The 20,232-nt window shown below is 37.9% G+C and overlaps 1 protein-coding gene across 1 annotated transcript in view; it reads right to left on the bottom strand.

Moving 5' to 3' along the window:
- Window positions 1–20,232, bottom strand: part of LOC135470843 (trissin receptor-like) — a 70,795-nt gene that overhangs the window by 1,951 nt on the left and 48,612 nt on the right. The gene's annotated exons all lie outside the window — the stretch shown is intronic.

Below are 20,232 nucleotides of genomic sequence, written 5' to 3'. Positions count from 1 at the left end.
GCTAAACGTATACGACTGTGATGACCATTTTTTTCATAGAGCTGACTGGAGTCATTCAGGATTAATCAATCCTCTATATCCATGCGCCCCTCCCCTCCCCCTCCCCTCCCCCTCCCCCTTACAACATTACTTACTACAACTTTTTGTATCAGCTAATTTTTGCATGCGTTTCCAGGACATGGGTTCGACCACAATCTCATAGAAATATAACACTGGTTGACTTTCTAGCAATATCTCACCGAGCGAATCTAACTGCACCTGACTTAAGATTCTCCAATAGCTGGATAAAATGGTTCAAAAACCCAAACTAATGAGATATTTCAAGTAGAAATGCTAAATTACTAATGCTGACAAGACTAAGCGTTGCAAATGTGTCGTTTTGTTATAGTAACAGTTAGTGAGATATACAAATCCATTATAACAGGAGCTACAGTGCCACTTCGTAGGTTCTGGACAGTCTATGAAGACGCCCAACATTATTGGAGTAAAAGAGCTGCAACATTAAACGAAGGAGTAGTAAGATTGTCAAGGCAGGAGGCTATGTCCCCAAAGTTATATGCACCGGTATTCCAAATGTGGACATACCAATTGTCTTACATGTCCATCATTTGATACATCCGCCACTTTTATTTCTTCACTGACTGGTAAATGTTATTCGGTTAATTCCTACGTTAACTTAAGTTGTATTGCGTCCAATTGTATTTACTTGGAAACATGCAAGAAGTGTGGTCAGCAGTATGTTGAGAAGACCACCCAGAAACTACATTTACGGGTGAACGGGCATCGTAAGTCTGTGCGCAAGAAACAATTGCTAATAGGCGAGCATTTCTCTGCCTCCGACCATGACTGGGACCATTTCAGCATTCAAATAATAGAATCGGTTTATCCATCAATAAATGAGACTGATGTCGAATTTGAACGTAAAATCCGTGACCGTGAGCTTTTCTGGATGCTAGAGATTGGTTCAGTCTTCCCATATGGGTTGAACGATAACGTTATGGGAATCGGCAATGTAACATCTAGCCAACCATATGACTCCATCGTAACAAATTTATTCAAATACCATAAACGTAGACCTCACAGTCATGGTAGGAGGAAGTTCAACAGAAACATGATTCACAAACACGTTACAGTTATCTATTTAGTAGGATTGTCGTATGACACCAACAGCATGCATGCTCTACGCACAGTATTATATGCACTGCCATTGAACTTACTAAACAGGTCGTTCAAGACGTATCCAGTAACATACACAATTTTAATGTTCCACTTCACCTTGTACGTCTGTGTCAAGACATATCGTATTTTCAATTGTATCGCCCTGTAACTACAATTGAAACTCAACACGATCGACTCTTTCTGAAGATAAAGTATTTAGACAGTGGCCTTGATTTAATTAACCTACCACGCATCTTTAATGAACCTGATGTTCGTAGTGCTGTGCCTAATTATTTTAATATCCAAGAGCCACCTTGCATATCCTATGAGTATAGAAAGCCTATCGCTTCCAAAATTTTCAATTATTCCCAGGCCATCAAGGAGTTCGATTTGGCGACGTATACTTCTGGCGGCTATAACTGTGATTGTGAATCCTCAGTTTTTACCTACGACAAATGTAAACATGTCCTGACTGGTGACCTTAATATTATTAAGAATCATGATCTAAGGAATCTCTTTGTGAGGGGTCCTAAGTATAGAGAAGAGAGTAATGTCACCATTCGATCAAACAAAAACAATATCATCTCGGCACTTGAGGAGTATGTTAAAAAATGGTCAAAACGGGAGAAAGTGGATTCTTCGGTACTTAACGATTGGCTTGAGATTGTCAAAAAGAAAGTTAGTTTAACTATACACCGTCTGGACATTGATGCTTTACCTAAAGTTAAACAGGTTCTGAAGGACCCCACTGTGCAAGAAACACTCGCTGACCTTCATAGTAAATTTGTCATCACTGTAGCAGACAAGGCTCCTAATAATGTCATCTTTATTTGCAAGAATTATTATTATCAAATTCTTGTTCAAGAGCTATGTGCATCTACAACGACATCCACGTATTCTGCTACTACATGTACTCTGGAGGAACTTTTTAACAAACACAAAACCTTTCTTAAAGAAAGGCGCATAAATATACCTACCCGTCACACAGAAATACCACAACTTTACTGGACTCCTAAAATGCATAAATCCCCATACAAGGCTCGATTTATTGCAGGTTCAAGAAGCTGTACCACCAAACTCTTGTCAACCCTACTTACGAGAGCGTTACAAGAAGTAAAGTCATTTTGGACTTTTGTTGTGCCATAAAAAATTCAGGTGTCAACTGCATGTGGATTCTTAACAACTCCAAACGTCTTACAGAAGAACTCGATGCTCATATGCATATACTGTACAAAGACATATCTACATGGGATTTCTCTACTCTCTATACTACGATTCCTCACAAAGATCTTATTGAAAGAATATCGCCGTTAATTGTCTCGGTATTTACTAAAACTGGTCACCGTTACATTAACGTCAGAAGCAATAAGGCTTTCTTTAGTTCTACTCTTTATAAAGGTTAACACTCATGGGATGTTACAGTATTTATTGAATTACTTGAATTTCTCATTAACAACATGTGAAATTCGGAGATACCATTTACCAACAGTGCAAAAGGTATTCCAATGGGTACCAATTGTGCGCCTCTTTTGGTAGACCTATACCTGTTTTCATATGAATACGACTATATGAAGAAATTACTTAAATGTAATATCTTTACAGCTCGATCCTTTTCATTTACCAAGCGGTATATTGATGATCTACTGGCGTTAAATAATCCCCATATTGCTGAAGCGGTGAAGGAAATCCATCCGCCTTCATTGGATTTAAAGGAGACAACAGATAGTCCTGATGGTACATCTTATTTGGATCTATATCTGTACAAAGACGGACAAGGTCTCCTTTTACGCCGCCTTTACGACAAAGGGATAATTTCAATTTTGATATTTTAAATTATCCTTATTTAGATAGCAATATACCAAAGGGTCCTGCATATGGTGTATACATATCTCGCCTTGTAGCATTTGTCAGATCTTGCGTTAATTGTGATGACTTTAATCTGCATCACAAGTTGCTAGTTCAAAAACTAGTTTGTCAAGGATACTCCATCAAACGCCTTCATTCTAAGTTTCTCAAATTTTACAATGAATATAACACTATCGTTGGCAGGTATGGACAGAGCGTTCAGAACCTCTGGCGATCTGCATTGTGATCAACCACATAGACGGCGCTGTTATCCCTATGTACATATCTATCACGTACATGGTATTTAACAACATAGATGGCGCAGGTTGCCCAGTGTAACCGTCTATCTTGTATGCCATGTGTAACATCATAGATGCCGCCTCTTGTAGCATGAGATCTTTACATATTAACGGGAAAGACGTAATCGTCCGTTACTTTTGAATCATAATCTGATCGGTTAGGGTGTGTAACGCTCGTCATTTTCAAACTGTATCTAATACCGACCGCTTAACCTGGGGCTAGGGACCGTAAAGGTAGCCATGCTAATTACATCAGCATGATGCCTTTATGAACAGTTGCAATGAAAGCGCGACTGAGATACTTGTTTAGCTGTTATTTGACATGGAACTCATTCACGGACTACGAATTTGAACTTTGATATGGAATTCATGCCTGGAATATTCATTGTCTGCCCGGCATCATTGAAAACTGATGACCGCTTCTCTCTTGTGTGTTACCGGCTTTATTTCTTATTTGTATAATTTCTTACATACCTTTGTCTTCGGGAGGTAGTGTTAAACGTTGTTGTGGAAATGGATCTTGCGATTATCGACTTGGAACGCCCTTTACGGACTACGAATGGTATAGGAATGTCGGACTTGACGCTTATACTAATAAGGTTGATCCCCAGAGTGCAAGTAGTTCTTCCTCAGCACATTTTTAATAGCAATCGTTACTAAATGGCTCGCACTGAGCGCCCCTGAGTGGAGGTTAATTAGGTGTGAGCCGTGCAACAGAAATCTTCTTCTAACCCAAATTTAAAAGTGCCCTCATTTAACACTTTAACAAATACACACAATCCGCATTCATTCAGAGTTGTTTGTTAATACATTAAGCACTAATCATGCCCGGAGTTATGATTTAGCTCTCTTCTGTCTTGACCCATTTAACGTAAAAATATAAATGTCAACTATTGCCGGCACAGTCGCGTGGTACAGACTACTCAGGGTGGCACTGGCTTGACATTTTCGTCAATCACATAATGACAAAGAGCAGTATTCCCAAGGCACCCGGAAATCAAAATTTTCCAGCCCTGGCCAAGCAATACCGGATAAAGTCACCATACACTTCATCCAGATATAATATTTCAGTCGTTGTAACAACAATGTTTTGTGAAATAATATTTCATTTACATTGATTGAATACTGAAATAACTATGTCAGTTTGCAAGTGAGAAGAGAATATAGCACTGACATGAAATTTGAAGACACAGAGAGCCCTTTGCGATGAGGTAGCAATATTTCCTTTCATTTTAAAAGTGTGTGAGCTAGCGCATTCAGCCGACGGTTTCACCCGGCGGTTGCCGGGTTTCAACTGACAATGAGATCAGGTGTGGGAATCCAACTCTCAAAGAGGCAACAAGCGGAGGTTGGGGAAAAATTCATACTCGCATGCATGTGTGAATAATTGGGGTTTTACCTCATGCTTAGCAATTCTATGACTGAACCTGCGAATGGTTCCCCCCGGGCTCTGCCCGGTTTCCTCCCACTATAATGCTGGCCACCGTCGTATAGGCGAAATATTCTTGAGTACGGTGTAAAACACCAATGAAATAAATAAATAAATAAATCATATGACAGAAAAACTGTTAAGTATAATGCAAAACCCCAAGCATTCATTCATTCATTCTTAACAATTCTTCACTCATGAAGTATCCTGAAGTATCATGTCGCCACTACTGAAGTATCATGCCGAAGACACAAGACATGACACCCCCACCCAGCCCTGTTTCATTGCTCTAGCCTCTCAGCGCTGATCGTCAAACCAGGCAGCAACAGTTGCTATTTTTAATCTTTAGTATGACCCGACTCCGGTTTGGTCATGGGTCTCTTGACTTCGACGCGGACGCTCTAATCATTAGGCCAAAGAAAGGGGTTTAAATGTGATGTTCATAGTAATGAGACGATTATCTGGATGCCATTGTTATATTGATGAGATAGCATCGCTGGCTCAAATAGTTAAAGTACTGGTTCACTGGCACTGACAGACCTTTGGCAAGTGATATCGCGTGTTGCAACCCAACTCCTAAAGAGACTATATCGGAGAGTTTGGCAAAACAATCCGTATTCATTAATCAAGTCAAATTTTCTGTATTTGTAAATGTTGTGTTTAAGAAAATATTAAAATCGTTCCTGGACCCGTATTTATCAAACAACTTAACAATTAAGTCATAAATTTCAAGTGCTCAAGAAGTCAAACCTAGAGGAGGAAAGGACTCAAAGTGTGGTTGGTACTTCGGGCCTGCAGTAAACACTCAGTGTGCATATTTTGAACTCCTTAGAGAGAAACCTTTTAATTCTAGCCATGTTTGAATTTGTGACTTAAGTCTTAAGACGTGTGATAAATACGGCCCCTGTATTATTTATAGTGTTAAAATGATTTTAAAGTATTAATGGGGCCCAATTTATAAATTTTAGCAAATGTATTACGGTTTTAAATGATACCACGTGCACAGATCAAGCTCATATTTTATGACAGGTAATTAATTGGGCTATTCTAAAATGATATCAAAAATTCAATTGGATTTGCGCTGATCGATAAAAAATCACCGACAAGCCTCTTTAAGTCAGGAGGTTGATGACATACCTGACGAACGTCCGTGGTTTATTCCGGCCGCTCCAGTTTCCTCCACCCTGAACCCTGACCTTTGTCATTGTGAACAGTTCTTGAATACAGCGTTAAACACCAATCAAACGAATAAATATACTGATGAGATGGTAATATTGATCATATAGTCCAATAAATGCTAATCCTGATTCTGACTACAGGCCTGTCCACTGAAATATCAACAATGCTTCCTTAGCATCACTGTCAAGGGATGACTGCTTTTTTTCACATGTAACAAGCCTTATTTGGATGTTTCCTGTTTGGTTATTGACATTAATGGATGTGTGGGAAATGGGTTTTGCCATTATCGATCCGGAAACGCCTTTTGGTTTTCGGTTGAAGTGTGGTATGCAAATATCGAACTTAACGCTTGAATTTGAAAGTCAGCAGGTTTAAGCAGGACATTAGTCAATCAAGGTAGCCGGATCTGCATTCCTGTAAATCCTATAATTGCACTCATTTCATGTGAGTATATTTACCATTGATCGTGAGTTCCGGTGACTGGTGAAACAAATTCTATTCTGATTTCTGTTTAAAGAGACATTTAAAAAAACTTCTGGCAGCTCTACTTCCAGGGAATATAAATTATATGCTCAACAGTGACTTCTGTTTTCCTTGTTGCTGGGGTGGTTTTTAAAACTTGATTTTTTATAGATGTTATAAATCTATAAAAGATGTCTAAACTCTGGAAAGTGTGCCTCTGTGCTGCTTTCAAGGAGAAAGTGTTACCATTTATTAAAAAAAAACCTTGAAAATTGTTTTATATTGTCACACCAGCATAATAGTATCACTTGTCATTTATTCTTATACCAGTTCAGCTCGCGCTATGCTTGATACGCTTTGCCCTCTAAATATGAAGGGCATTATAACTGTGAAAAAGACGGTTGAGAAGCCACAGCTACGATCTTGAAAGCTGCAGATCTGGTACATTTCCGATACATTTATTGATTGTTTGTGTTTTTATTATTTGACTTTTCCCTTACACCATTACTCAGGAAGTTTTCACTATTATGGTTTCTGGGGCATGCGATTTTTCTGCAGATACAGATCTTTTGTACAGGTATGCAAAGGCTTTTTGCATGATAAGTTGACTTAAACGAACATTACACTCGCAAAAGGCACTATAAGCCTTGTCGACTCCTTATTGTCACAAAAGCTTCAGGAATAGTGAGAGCGGGGAAAGGTAAAATCCCTGTCCAAGGCCAGATTTGGAGTTCACATTTACGGGTTTAGCATACACAAATATGGACACAATGCAGCTTAATTAGCGTACGAACATGACAAATCTCCTTCCAGGCGGACAGACAGTAAAGGATAATTTCACACGGTCGCTGACAAATGTTTCTCTTTTCTGTGCTAACATCAAACTCTGCGGTTAACTTGTGAATTGTATGGGTGTTCTTTTACTGGACTGATATCAGTGAACATACAAAAATGTATGCTATGTACATACGTGCACAATGACTTCTTGTGAATTTAACTCCGATTTCAGTATTACTGCGGTCACTATCACGACGTGTCTCCTTATAACAGGCTATTCCAATACACGTCGAAGTATTTATGGTGCTGTCTCAGTGAAACGCCAAGCCGAAAACACTTTAACACAATGGTATATATACCTGCCTGATATTTTTGTTAAATGCAATATTTTGAGCTATTCGTGGTATCTGTTTAAATATCGAATATGGATTTTTTTCTAAAACCTAAAGTAAAAGATTTTTAAACTCGGAACTAACAAAACAAAACGTGGCAAGAGAGCTTTTCTGACTAAACCAATTTCTTTTATGTTTTAGGGACCATTTACAATTCCATTTTAGACAATGACGATGAGTGAAAAGCAGTATATCTGAAAATTCCAAATCTCGGGAACTAGTTAGAATAATATGGTTAGATAACTGAAAAACACCATCCTGAAAAAGTGCAATCGTGCTTTTATGAAATTTTATTTTCAATATTGTATAATCTTTAATGAGTTCAAAGGAACATTAAATCGTCAGCAAAATGACATTTTGTCTGTTTTTTCTCACATCATTTTTTATTATCTTACCTTCTTTTGACAGACACACATATGTTTGCAGTCTGCATGTAGTTTAAAGAGCTCTGTCGTCGCCAATTCAGCAACTTTGCTCTACAATGGTTGTCAATGGCTAACAAGGCTAGGTTCATCAGTGTTGAATAGGATAACTTGGTTAAATGTTCGCTTTCTTTGATTACAAGGCGCGTAAAACAATCGTATTAGAATTACACAGCATTCATTCAAAGTGTAAGGTGAATTACACTCTGGTACAATCATTAAAAAATTGAAGACAAAAATATGCACACTTTTATGATTCACTATTTAGCTTGTTTTCCGACAACCGGGGCCTAATTTCCTGTTGTTAGAATTAGCGAATTTTGGAATGACACTTGACTGATAACAAGAAAAACAGTGTCTCCACTGGACTTAAGCTTGGCATCCTTACCCTGGCCCACATAATATGGTATTGTAGAAATCGATAGCACTAGGTCGATAGCTAACAGTTCCCATACCCGGGGGGTCTAAGGTCAGAAAACGAGTCTTTCTGGGTCAGCTAACGAGGTATATTTGAGAGTGGCCCGACAGTCAACGGTTGTTCACTGAGGGGTACAAGGTGTGGAGCACATTAGCATTTCTAAACTCTCTTTTCAAAAGGCCCGATTTAGCCCAGATGACCACAAGTCTCGGCTCTCTACTCCACTGTTTCGCATCTATCACTTAATCACTTGTCCGATATTCTGAGCCTTTTTTTGGCAGAATTCTGGCAAAATCTAAGTCCCCTGGCTGTCTGATGTTATTACAAACCAACTTTATATAATAAACGAATTACAGAGAGTAGAGTAGCGATGACAGTGTGATTACTGGCAAATGCTCACACGTGACCGTTGAAATATGGCCTCTTGTCAGTCAGTTTACAAGATTTAGCGTTTTATTATAACAGTTCATGCAAATGCTTACACATTAGCAAATTACCCCCCCCCCACCCCGCCCCAAGTCAAGAATTAAGTATAAAAATACGGTGATCGCAAATTATTAAAATGGTTTCAAACATTAAACATATTCAAACAGACTGATTAACGAAAACGGATAACATTTTTATCATTATGGTATCTTTTGCAGTACTCACGTGGTTTTATTGATGAGTCACCGTCATGAATAGAGAATATCCACGTTTGAATAAATTACACGAAATACACGAGGAAATGGGATTAAAAAGAGCTCTTCAAATCGAAGGTCTCTGTCTGCATTTACCGCGACCTTGCCCGGCCAACATCAGACATACTATGTTATATATCTGGATATAGTTCTACTAGCATAAGAATGCTGTAGTATTTACTCTCTCTTGGGATTTCCTGTTGTTTGTTCTCCTGCAGGCCACATGCTCAATGCCGCTTTGAATTCATTTATCTTTTCCACAGGCTTCCTTATCCAATATCTGTGCTTGACATATGTGAGTCACGAGATCTTAGAGTTTTGAGATTCTTTTCAGTTTCACGACCCAAAAAGCGCCACAAATTGTAAGCTTATAGTCTCCATGCTTTTAAGGCGCATATTACGTTAATCTAAGCATATTTCACCAACTTAAGAATCGGATGGTTGGGAAGATTGTCTTCTGCCTGTAACAGAGGCTTTTATGTTTGAAATGCCATTTATATGGGCACAATTGTCTTTCCTATGATGTAAAGGTAGGCGATTGATCGTTATTTCAGTCAGCTTTTGAAATAACTATTTTCCCACACAATACCGGAGACTAACTAGTATTGAGCATGCTTCAGTGCAGCCCTTATGCGACGACTTAACAAACGGCTGACAATATGATGGTGAGTAAATTGCCGGGTAGGAAAGTCAATGTAGAGTCAAATTCAGACAATTTCTAATTTCACAGAAAGAATGTATATACGACCTAGAAATTCACAATAAAGCTGTGAAACTCTACAAAAAATGCTGATTTTGAACATGAACTTTGAAACTACAGTTGGAATATAACAGAATTCAGAAAGTTAAGAAGGCGTTTTATTATTTTTTTTCCTATATATATATATATATAGTTTCACGACCCCCCCCCCAAAAAAAAAAATATATATATATATATATATATATATATATATATATATATATATATATTATATATATATATATATATATATATATATATATATATATATATATATATATATATAGGAAAAAAATAATAAAACGCCTTCTTAACTTTCTGAATTCTGTTATATTCCAACTGTAGTTTCAAAGTTCATGTTATTTTCAAGGAATATGAATATGAATGTCCAAAGATTTCTTTATATCGGATATGACTTGTGTTACCAGTAACTAAGGAACATGTTATGTACATGTCAAAACAGGCAGTGGTTTAGTTACATGGCATAATACATGGATAAATATAATATAAGAATGAATGATTATGGCTTAACGCCAATATAATATAAGATATTCCTTATATATGTTTTGTACACTGACTTTACGGCGTGCAAATTATTGGATTTGTGGGCTGTGACTACCACTCTATTCTTCGCTTCCTCCGGATGTATCCCTCAAGTTGACGGCTTAACACTATGCAGAAGACCGTTATAATCGTTTAGGAGTAGAGCGTTTATTACAGTTACTCACCTGAGCAGGTGTTAGCAGCCCTCAATAATGACGTCTGTCGCGGAGGGCAATCGATCTGGCCAACCTCAATCACTTTGGTTTAATTTCTCAAGGGACATATTAAACGTGAAAGCGTACACGCTATACAAATACTCCCCACGTCGATCAAAGGATATTCCAAACACGTGACCAAGACTTTGCATTTTGTGCGATATTGTCACCGTTATATTGCAATGGTGCTTGGTCGAAGAAAGCCAACGACAAAGGCCCACAGTGTCGCGCTGACTTTTTGATTCTTTGACCCACTTGGAGTGAGCAGGTAGAGGGTTACTTAAAATAAGAAGAACACATTCGAGTCGGGAAAGGTCAGTTGAAGGTTTAGAAGTTGTAGAAGTTATAGGTTGTGGAGGAGAATAGACGAAGGTCTTAGTAAACTAGACCCTGTTCTAACTCGGGTTTCCGTGACAAAGGTCACTTGCTGCGAGATAATTCCATACACCCTGAAACATCCACCTTCTTAAAGTGTAAAGAAATACATAAGGAAAATGTACTTTTGAACACAAATAATTTGTAGCTCTCACTCAATGCAGAAGAAGCACGGCTGTAGGAGGTTGAATTAAAATGGTCTTGAATGATGTCAGTAGCATTTTTTTCTGCACTACTTGGCAATCAAAATGGAGGGATGCAGCGATCTGATGGCGCCACCTGTACACAGTTTAATAAGTGCATTCCAAACACCAACCAGGTTTTCAAAGGAAACAACAGCTTTCAGAACGTTTTAACCAAAATTAGGCTTATGTCATCTCTCACAATTGAACATTGATTTCCACATGCTTCTTAGCTACCGCCTGAACAAAACGCCTTGAACGCAGTTTTCAATTCTCCTCACAGCAGCCATGAAACCAGGGTCGTTGGTTGAATATCATCAACTTACGAACTTATTTTTAATCATCTCTCACTGGAATTTTGGAATGGCGACATCATCATTTGAGTATTCTAAACTCCCACATCACGTCTGTCTAAACACATCTTCAAAATTTAAAGAACTGGAGAATTATTTCACTAATATTAGACAAATATAATATTTCAAAAGTCATTATATTTTTACATCCCAGTCCTAAGGCTAGAAATGTGTAATAACCGTACACATCCTAATCATTTTCTAGAAGCTATAATTAAGCGAAAACATCTATAGGCCTACGTGGGAAAAATCTGCTTCCCTCATAAATCGGATCGAATGTAAAAAAGGAAGGAAAAATTTGGCATTAAGTAATATATAATTTTGTTTGCAAATCTGCGGAAAGAATCAGACTGGTGAAAAGGCTATAAGTTATAACGATACTCTAAAATTCCTTTCTTCTTATACTTAGTAACGTCATCAACATTTAAACCATCGTCGTCAATATTTTCATTACAGACCATTTTCATGTGTCTTCAAACTTCTTAAGGGATTATCAAAGCTTCCGTGTTTTCCAAACCTCTGTCGTTCTAGGTTCAAATTCAATCCCTACTTTGAACATGGGTTTTCTAAATTCTCTCGTTATCATCATTCATTAGATCTTGGTCATTCATTACCTCAAGACTATTTGTCTTCCACCTGTATGCTGTTAACGCCTGTACAATACACGTGGGAAAGTTCGTCCGTAACTTGCCGAAAGTCAGTGGTTTACCTTGGCCAATCTATATAAAGTTTTTGTAATGTCGTTAAACGACAGTCCGTAAATAAATCGACTTCACTATACCCTCTTTCAGAGAGTGTTTGATAAGGTGACCGGAATTACGGGGGGAATTTCGGGAGATTATTCTGTTTTGATGACGTAGTGAATTTTTCCTCATTGCAAAACCTGTACAGAAATGTCCATCATAGAGTAAAAATACTACTCATTTCTGTCCTGCTTATCTCAACCTCAAGAGAAAGTGTTTCGAATATGGGATAAATGAAAACATCCATGGACTATAGGCATTTTGCCCAGACAACCTAGACGTTTTTATATTACCAATGTACAAATATGAACTCGCAGGTGAAGCCTCAATGTACGTCAAGACTGGATTAAATAAGAGCCGTGTGTGACAAAAAGATGAAGTGTTCAAAGGTCTGATTTGGTTGCCATGGCAAGACAGCCGGGTTTTTTTTGCACAAATCTACATCTGAGTCCTATAAGGAGCCCGCCGCTAAGCTGCAAATGAAACTTGTTCCATTCTTATAAAATCAGAAAACCACGCCAGGCTGTAAATGGAAAGCCTTAGGAGCAAAGTAACCTTCGAATGACTGACGATTATAGATCACAGGAACAACTGTGCGTATATCTGAAATTTGAATGATATGTTTAAATTTTTGTAAATGTAATATATTTGTAACAAAGTTTTTGTTACCAGATGGTTCAATGTGAATTAATAGTACCTTGGAAATTGGACGTTAAGTTAACAAAACAAAGGAACAGATTTTTTATTGTAAATACACTGTAAATATTACAGGTGCAAAAACAACACCCGTAAATCAGGGCCCAGTTTCACTAAGATGTCATACAGGTACGATAATCGCATAAATAGGACGATGGTACGGTAATAGTGACGCAAAAATATCGTACGACAAATGTGCGATAAAAAATGTCGTATGTCGCTTTGTGAAACCGAGCCCTGACTGCAGAAATTATCAAACATTACTACAGTTGTTTTTCCCGCTGGTAAATTTCCTGATTTTAATTTTCCTTTTTTTCTATGGTTTAGCTCAATGACATCGTATATCATCATCTACGCCTACACCTAAACATTCACAAGAAACATGAATCCAATCTTCAAAAGCCAATCCAACGGTCATCTTTGATGACTGAATGCTTAACCCGTACTAGGCTTTAGATATTCCCGATTAGCTTTGATATCGCCAAGGTTGTACCTGGATCGGCCTTTTCGTTTTCAGATAGCAATTTTTTCTGCTTTTCTTTAGAGTATTTCTAAGGACAAATATATTTTTTTCATCCAAAAGAAGCATATTCGTGACAAGAATGTTGTATATATATATTTTATGTTAGAGGCGCTACTGTCTTTTTATATGTACAGTTCGACATGATACATTGATCTAAAACTGGCGGATCACGACAAAACTTGCCAGTTGTAAATATCTTTTTTGAATTAGAAGCAAGATGAACCGTGTTTCATGAAGACATTGTCTACACCGTTCAGATTGCAACTGCCTTTCTGAATAACTGCCTTTCCGGTACTGACTTTCTGCCTTGCAAACATCTATATTTTCAACAATCACAACTGAATAAATAATTCTATACGCATTATTTTTGTATCTATAGGAGTGGACAGAGGAGATAAATTGATATGGTCTATTCATGCACTCGAGGGAATCACAATGCAACAGGCAAACAGTGATCTTAAACCATCAAATATTGTCCTGAGGCTTTATATATCTCACTACGTCTATAAAGTGGAAATTGCTAGGTTGGTACTTGGATTCGACCATTATGTACAAACTGCAGATACACATCGTGATCTGTCTTCCACACATTATGTCTCAGAATTTCGCTAGACATAATTTTTTGTATTAATGTGCAACATCCTCAGTACACCATCTAGTTTACTTCTGATGTAAATGCTGTGCTTGTACGGGGCATGCTCTAAGAGTGATACATAAATGTTTGTCGAGTCTGATTACTTATTCATTTACACCGCAGATATTTACACAGCAGACTGGTAATCTGTATAACATTCCAATAACCTCAAATCACGCAAGCATGACGTTTATTGTAGAGAACTTTTGTTTTCTAGATAGTCTACTGACCTTACTGACCTTAAGGATGAACGAAGTATAGAGCTACATATTTATTGACCATACGACAATATTCATCCGTACGAATAATTACACACCACACTTTATTTCTGATAAATCCAGGCTGCGCTGAGCTTATCCATTAAGGTTAATGCGTGATGTGTCTTTCAATATTATATGATCTCCAATATCGCAAACAAACAAATGAAACTTCCTTCGTTTACCGAATTCATTTGTGTAAAGAATTATGACCATTGTGGCATCAAGAAGGTTCAAGCGATCGGCTAAGTCTGGAGCCGTCTAGATGGTCGTGCTGGAAGTCAACTAGTCCGAAACTGAAGATATTGCGTACTTGGAATGTGCCCTCGTCAAACTGACCGTGGATTTGGGTCAACCAGTTTGTGAAGTACCTGGCAATGTTCGGAGGACTTTTCCTAGCTCTGCCCAGTTTCTTAAAGTATTAAACCAGAACATCCACATACAAGGGATTTTCCTGATCATGAAGAAATGTTCCCTCTCTCTGAATGCAGTAAAATTCTGACTTAGGTTTATTGAAACATATAAATACACATGAAATTTGAATCTTGACCAAAACGATGCTTGTGTCGATAAGGAACACAAAGCATACATACGAGACGTTAATACGTATTTTGTCAAAAGATAAATGGATATTAATTTAAATTGCCGTAATCAAGTAATACAATGCTTAATAATATGAAACTTGGCTTCAAAAGTTCTATTTCCAGAAAACCGTCAACTGGACAGTTTGTGTCAGTCATTGATGGCTGATGTGCCAAGTTCCAATGTAGAAAATCAAGTATATTGACATTAGACTGTTGCAAAAAGTGGCAGATGAAGTTAAGATATCGAACCCTTTCTTTCAAGTTCTAATAGCCGAACTTCAAAGTCAAAACCAATTACTTCAGTCTTTGACACCATAACCAGTTAGGCGTCATATTTTGAGATTTGTATGCTCTCATGGGCAGATATGAAGGTGACGATTTGATCCAGTATTGGGTTACTTTATATCTCGGATGTCTTTACGCTGCCTGCAACGCCAATTGTATTTATTGATTTTAATCGTTTAAAATAAAGTTTTTAGACCACGCATTTCAAATATCTTTGATATCTTTGACCTTAAACAAAGACAAAGACAAAATATAGGATGTCTCTCTGACTGATCATTTGTCCACTTAACAACGTCTTCCCAACGTAAACCTATCCATTGTTCACTTAAAAAAATGAGAAGTTTTCGATCGCTAATGCATCGAATCCAGCTTTTGGAAATGTGGAACAAGAACGAGAGGTAGCGCATTTGTTGTAGGTTCCAAGAAAGTTATTTAAGAAAAAGAATCCATGTTTTTTTCTTGTAGAAAACGGTCAGGCCATTCTGGGATAACTACCCATCGAGCGTCTCGTCTAACAATTGAAGGAGACGTTACAGCCAACCAGGTCTTTATTTTGCACATATATACAGCACTGTGCTATTGTCAGGCTATTTCACCAGTGTAAAAACTATAGCCCCTACACATTACACACATGCTTCATGTCAGATATGAACACAGGATAATATTTACAAATGTTGGGACACATGTAATCAAAGTATCAAGGAGAAAAAGCTAAGACATCTGACTTCCTGCCCAGAGCATTGCATGCTAAGACGTTCTGATTGGTTAGTACTGATACCGATAGAGATCATGTCACTCTTGGCCTGTGTTTGTGCATAGTGTTTTTTATTGACTTTCAGAAAATCAGACAACTTTTGTAACTGCTGCTCTTTTAAATGGACTTGTCTAGGGTATACTATATATCTTTTTTTGACTGGCCACATCGCACTCCAATAAAGTTAGCTATAATGCCATCGGCCAGTGGACCTATGCGTAATGAGTGTTCATATTATTTCGTGACCAAATAAATTATGTTGATTTAACGGTCACACTAATGAATAATGAATAGTAATACTATTAGATACAATTTAGCCCATGTCATTAGCAGTAGAGCTAATTATAAAGCCTAATACACAAGATGTGGATATTTTATTTACTTATTTCATTAGATACTCATTAAAAGCAAGAAATTATTTACGTGTTGCGCACAGATATGATCGTCATGTTTGGGCAAGGCAAGAAATCTTTAGCAAACGTCAGATAGCTGAAAGGGTCACATAAGCCTCATAAACTGTTTACATTATCAACAAGGTCATACTAACGATGTGTGCATAAATTTGATGTACTAGGCCGGGATTGAACCCAAACCTTGCCAAGATGTGCGTTTTAGGTGACAAATGGAACCGCGTCTTCGTGAAATTATGTAGGGTACACCACAAATATCACTTGTCTGGCAGTCTTTGGTTTGTAATAACCAGATATCGACCTTATAGAAGCAGACTCACATATATCCACCACATCCTTCAGTGAAATTACACAGATAGCACATCTGTAGACAGTGTGTTCAGGTTGGGGACCACGTGGGCAAAAGTAATTACGCTCTGTAATGGAAATATGTCATATAGGTAAAATAGCTGCGAGCAAAGCTGGTAATATTTCACGGTTCAGCATGCCACTGGTTATTCGATGTACAAGACAATCAGAATCAATAATCGCAATTTGAAATCTGATCGGGTCTTTTCCCCTAGAATAACCGTATGTCCCACCTGACAACATTGAAAATGGACGACTTTCTGGCATGTTACCAGCTTAGTTTATAACTGTGTACTGGGGACTCTCCCCAGTTTCTTGCCACCACAATACTGGCCGACGTCGTATAAGTGAAATATCTCATTATCCAGGTCTAATTCCAGGTTAATAAACAGACAAACAAAGAAATAAATAAGTAAGTAAATAAATACATAAATAAATATAAATCTGTACTCAAATATGTATTGCACTGTTTTCAATACACACACATTATACGCATAAAATATAGGTGTGATAAAATTCCAAACAGAGCAAGTCATCCGTTTCAGTGATGTCAGAGAAACTTTATAGGTATTCCAGTCCGTAAATTTAAAATTGAATGCTCATGTATTAACAAGGTTTAATATAAAGAGATATATCTCAGTCAACCTTCATTTGCCTCTGTTTGTATCTATATAAGCATCATATAGGTGTTAAAGCAGTGGTGCCTAAATGACACATTATGGTTGTCCTCTATAAAATAGACTTAAGCACTAAAATACAGAAAAGAACACCAGAGGATCAGCCCGCTATGTCCACAACCACCATATTGATTGCAAAAAAACATAAATGAAAACGTTTGATGAAATATTCTTTACGGACCATAGTTTCTGAGCCAAGTATGTAACGTGTGACCTTTAGAATGAAACCATTACCTACATCACAGGATGCATGAGGAAGAACTTTTAAAAGTAAACGCCGTATGCTGGACTCCAAGAAAGGAGAATTTAGGAGGAAAAAGCTGTAATGACCTCTACTGTCACCATGGCGACGTCAGTGTAGACGATTAATGTATCTTGCTGGTATATGTAACGCTGATGTACCATATGGCTTATCGAGAACTTTCGATCTACAGACGAATTATAAAACAAAAGGCTGGTTGATGACAAACGCGTCTGGATCGTGCAGTGAGCTATTGTGAATGATGTACTGTCTGATGACACGCCCAGATAATAACCTGAACATAACATAACCCTTCCTCACATGTTAAATATGCTTCTTCTACATTGCGTAATGTTTCTTATCTTAACTAAAGCATCTCGCCTATATAGTTTATGTTCAAACCGGGAACAATAATTTGCTCGTTGTTTGTCAGAAACCAGGCCTTCAAATGACCAATAACAAAGCGATATTTTTTTAAAAAAATACTCTGTGTGTATTAATCAAAGAGCTATTGTCTAAGGAGTCTTCCGTTTATGTCCATTACAGCATTAAAGCGGCTACAGCATTTAGCTGATAAACTCATAGAAAACGACATATTATACATCTTTCACCAGGATTCGAACACAGGGAATCTCAGCAGCATATAGCATGCCACACCGCCAACGTATAAGTGAAATATTCTTGAGTACAGCATAGAACACCAATCAAATAAATAGATAAACAAATATAGCATGGCACAGTTCAAAAGAAAAGTCCTACGACATGCAGAAAACAATAAGTATGACCTGAATGGGGCTAATTGCATCTGTTAAAGTTGCCCTTCCCTCAGCTTTACAGTCACGCCACACATGCGCATTAAAAAAGTACACTACATAAAATATTCAATATTACTATTGTGGAATTTATGAGATTTTTGAAATTTTTTTCAAAAAGATCAGCGAACTGCAATTTTATTGTTGCAGACATTTTTATTCCGGCAAAGGCGGCTCTATCCATAGGTCAGATATTGAAATTTGATATCAAATTTTCTTACATTCATCCGGAGTGAAAATAATGTACGTCTACAGACTCTACAGGTCCCATCTTATGAAACAATCTCCGATGTTTACATATTAAAACTGATCTGCGAACAAACTCAATTTACACTGCTGTATATTAGTTCTGTTTTCAGCAAAGCAATACAACGACTAAATAACTGTTCTATGTAACGATGGCTGTATATCTTCTAGCACAAAAAAGATTAAATATGGAAATTTGTGCCAAAATGTCCAAAATGACTCAAACGCTCAAACGTGTGTACATGTAGGTCTACTTAGGATGCCTGAGTTTCTCGCGTGGCCTCTGGGCATTTGCCAAATTGGCTACCATAGTAGCCCCCGCCCTTTTTTTGTTTCCCTCTTCCCTACCCAATACTCTTCCCTACCCAATAGCCCTTTGCAGACAGAAATTATAGTTTTACACAGTTTAATGTATGGCTGAAACCAAATACATTCTCCTACAAGAACAAACACACATGTGCAACGTTAGGCAATATTGCACATTCTACAGAACCACTGCTGCTACTGTGGTTACATTAATCAAACGGTACTAGACAGTCGGAGAAGATAACCTGCCAGAACCTTGGAGGGAGAGGACCATGCCATGTGATAAGACCTCCCCAGTGAGATAATGATATAGTCAGCTGGTACAGGATCAGATGCACAAACCCAGATACAAATCCTCCTTGTTGCAGGACGGTTTAGATGCTAACATACGTATACTGGTGCATCACTGGAATGCCAAGGCTTGGACAATCTGTACTTGGTTAATCGCTCTATGCTGAATATCAACCTTAGTATCATTTATTTGTTTGATTGGTGTTTTACGACGTAGTCAAGAATATTTCACTTATACGGCTACAACAGCGGTCGGTATTATGGTGGGAGGAAACAGGACAGAGCCCAGTGAAACCCACGACCACTCAAAGGCTGCTCTTCCTTAGGACTTCCCCTGAATGAACTTACAACGGCACTTGTTCCCGAGCCATTGTGTTACGCTAGCATCCTTAACCACTCGATCACGGAGACCCCTCAAGCCTAGCAAATCAAGAAACCATAAAGATTCATTCCCACTTTAAAGAAGACATATCTAGCACATCATGAAGGGCTCTTCCTTAACACATAGATCGTGACTGTCTGTTCCTCAGCACATAGATCATGACGGGCTCTTCCTTAACACATGACTGTCTGTTCCCGAGCACATGCATCATGACCGGCTGTTCCTTACTCAGAGATCATGCCTGGGTCTTCCTTAGCACGTCGACCATGACTGGTTGTTCCTTAGCACATAGATCATTACTGCCTGTTCCTTAGCACATAGAACATGACTGATATTTATTACACAGATCATGGCGTGTTGTTCCCTGTTACACAGTACATGGAAGGTTATTTCTTATTACATGTATCATGCTACACTGTTCCATATTACACATGTCGAGGCTTTCATTTCAGCATGTCGTTGGGCAGCGAATTTTTAAATTCTCCCGCTTTTAATAATCAATAAACTAAGATAAGCGAACCATTTGTGTCCCTAGGCACAAATATCTCGGGTCATGTATCACGAGCTAACATGTA

This window comes from Liolophura sinensis, chromosome 7 (genome assembly GCF_032854445.1).
Source record: "Liolophura sinensis isolate JHLJ2023 chromosome 7, CUHK_Ljap_v2, whole genome shotgun sequence".
Classification (NCBI taxonomy): domain Eukaryota; kingdom Metazoa; phylum Mollusca; class Polyplacophora; order Chitonida; family Chitonidae; genus Liolophura; species Liolophura sinensis.
Note: the sequence above shows the minus strand (reverse complement) of the source record. Positions and strands in the feature narration are given on the sequence as shown.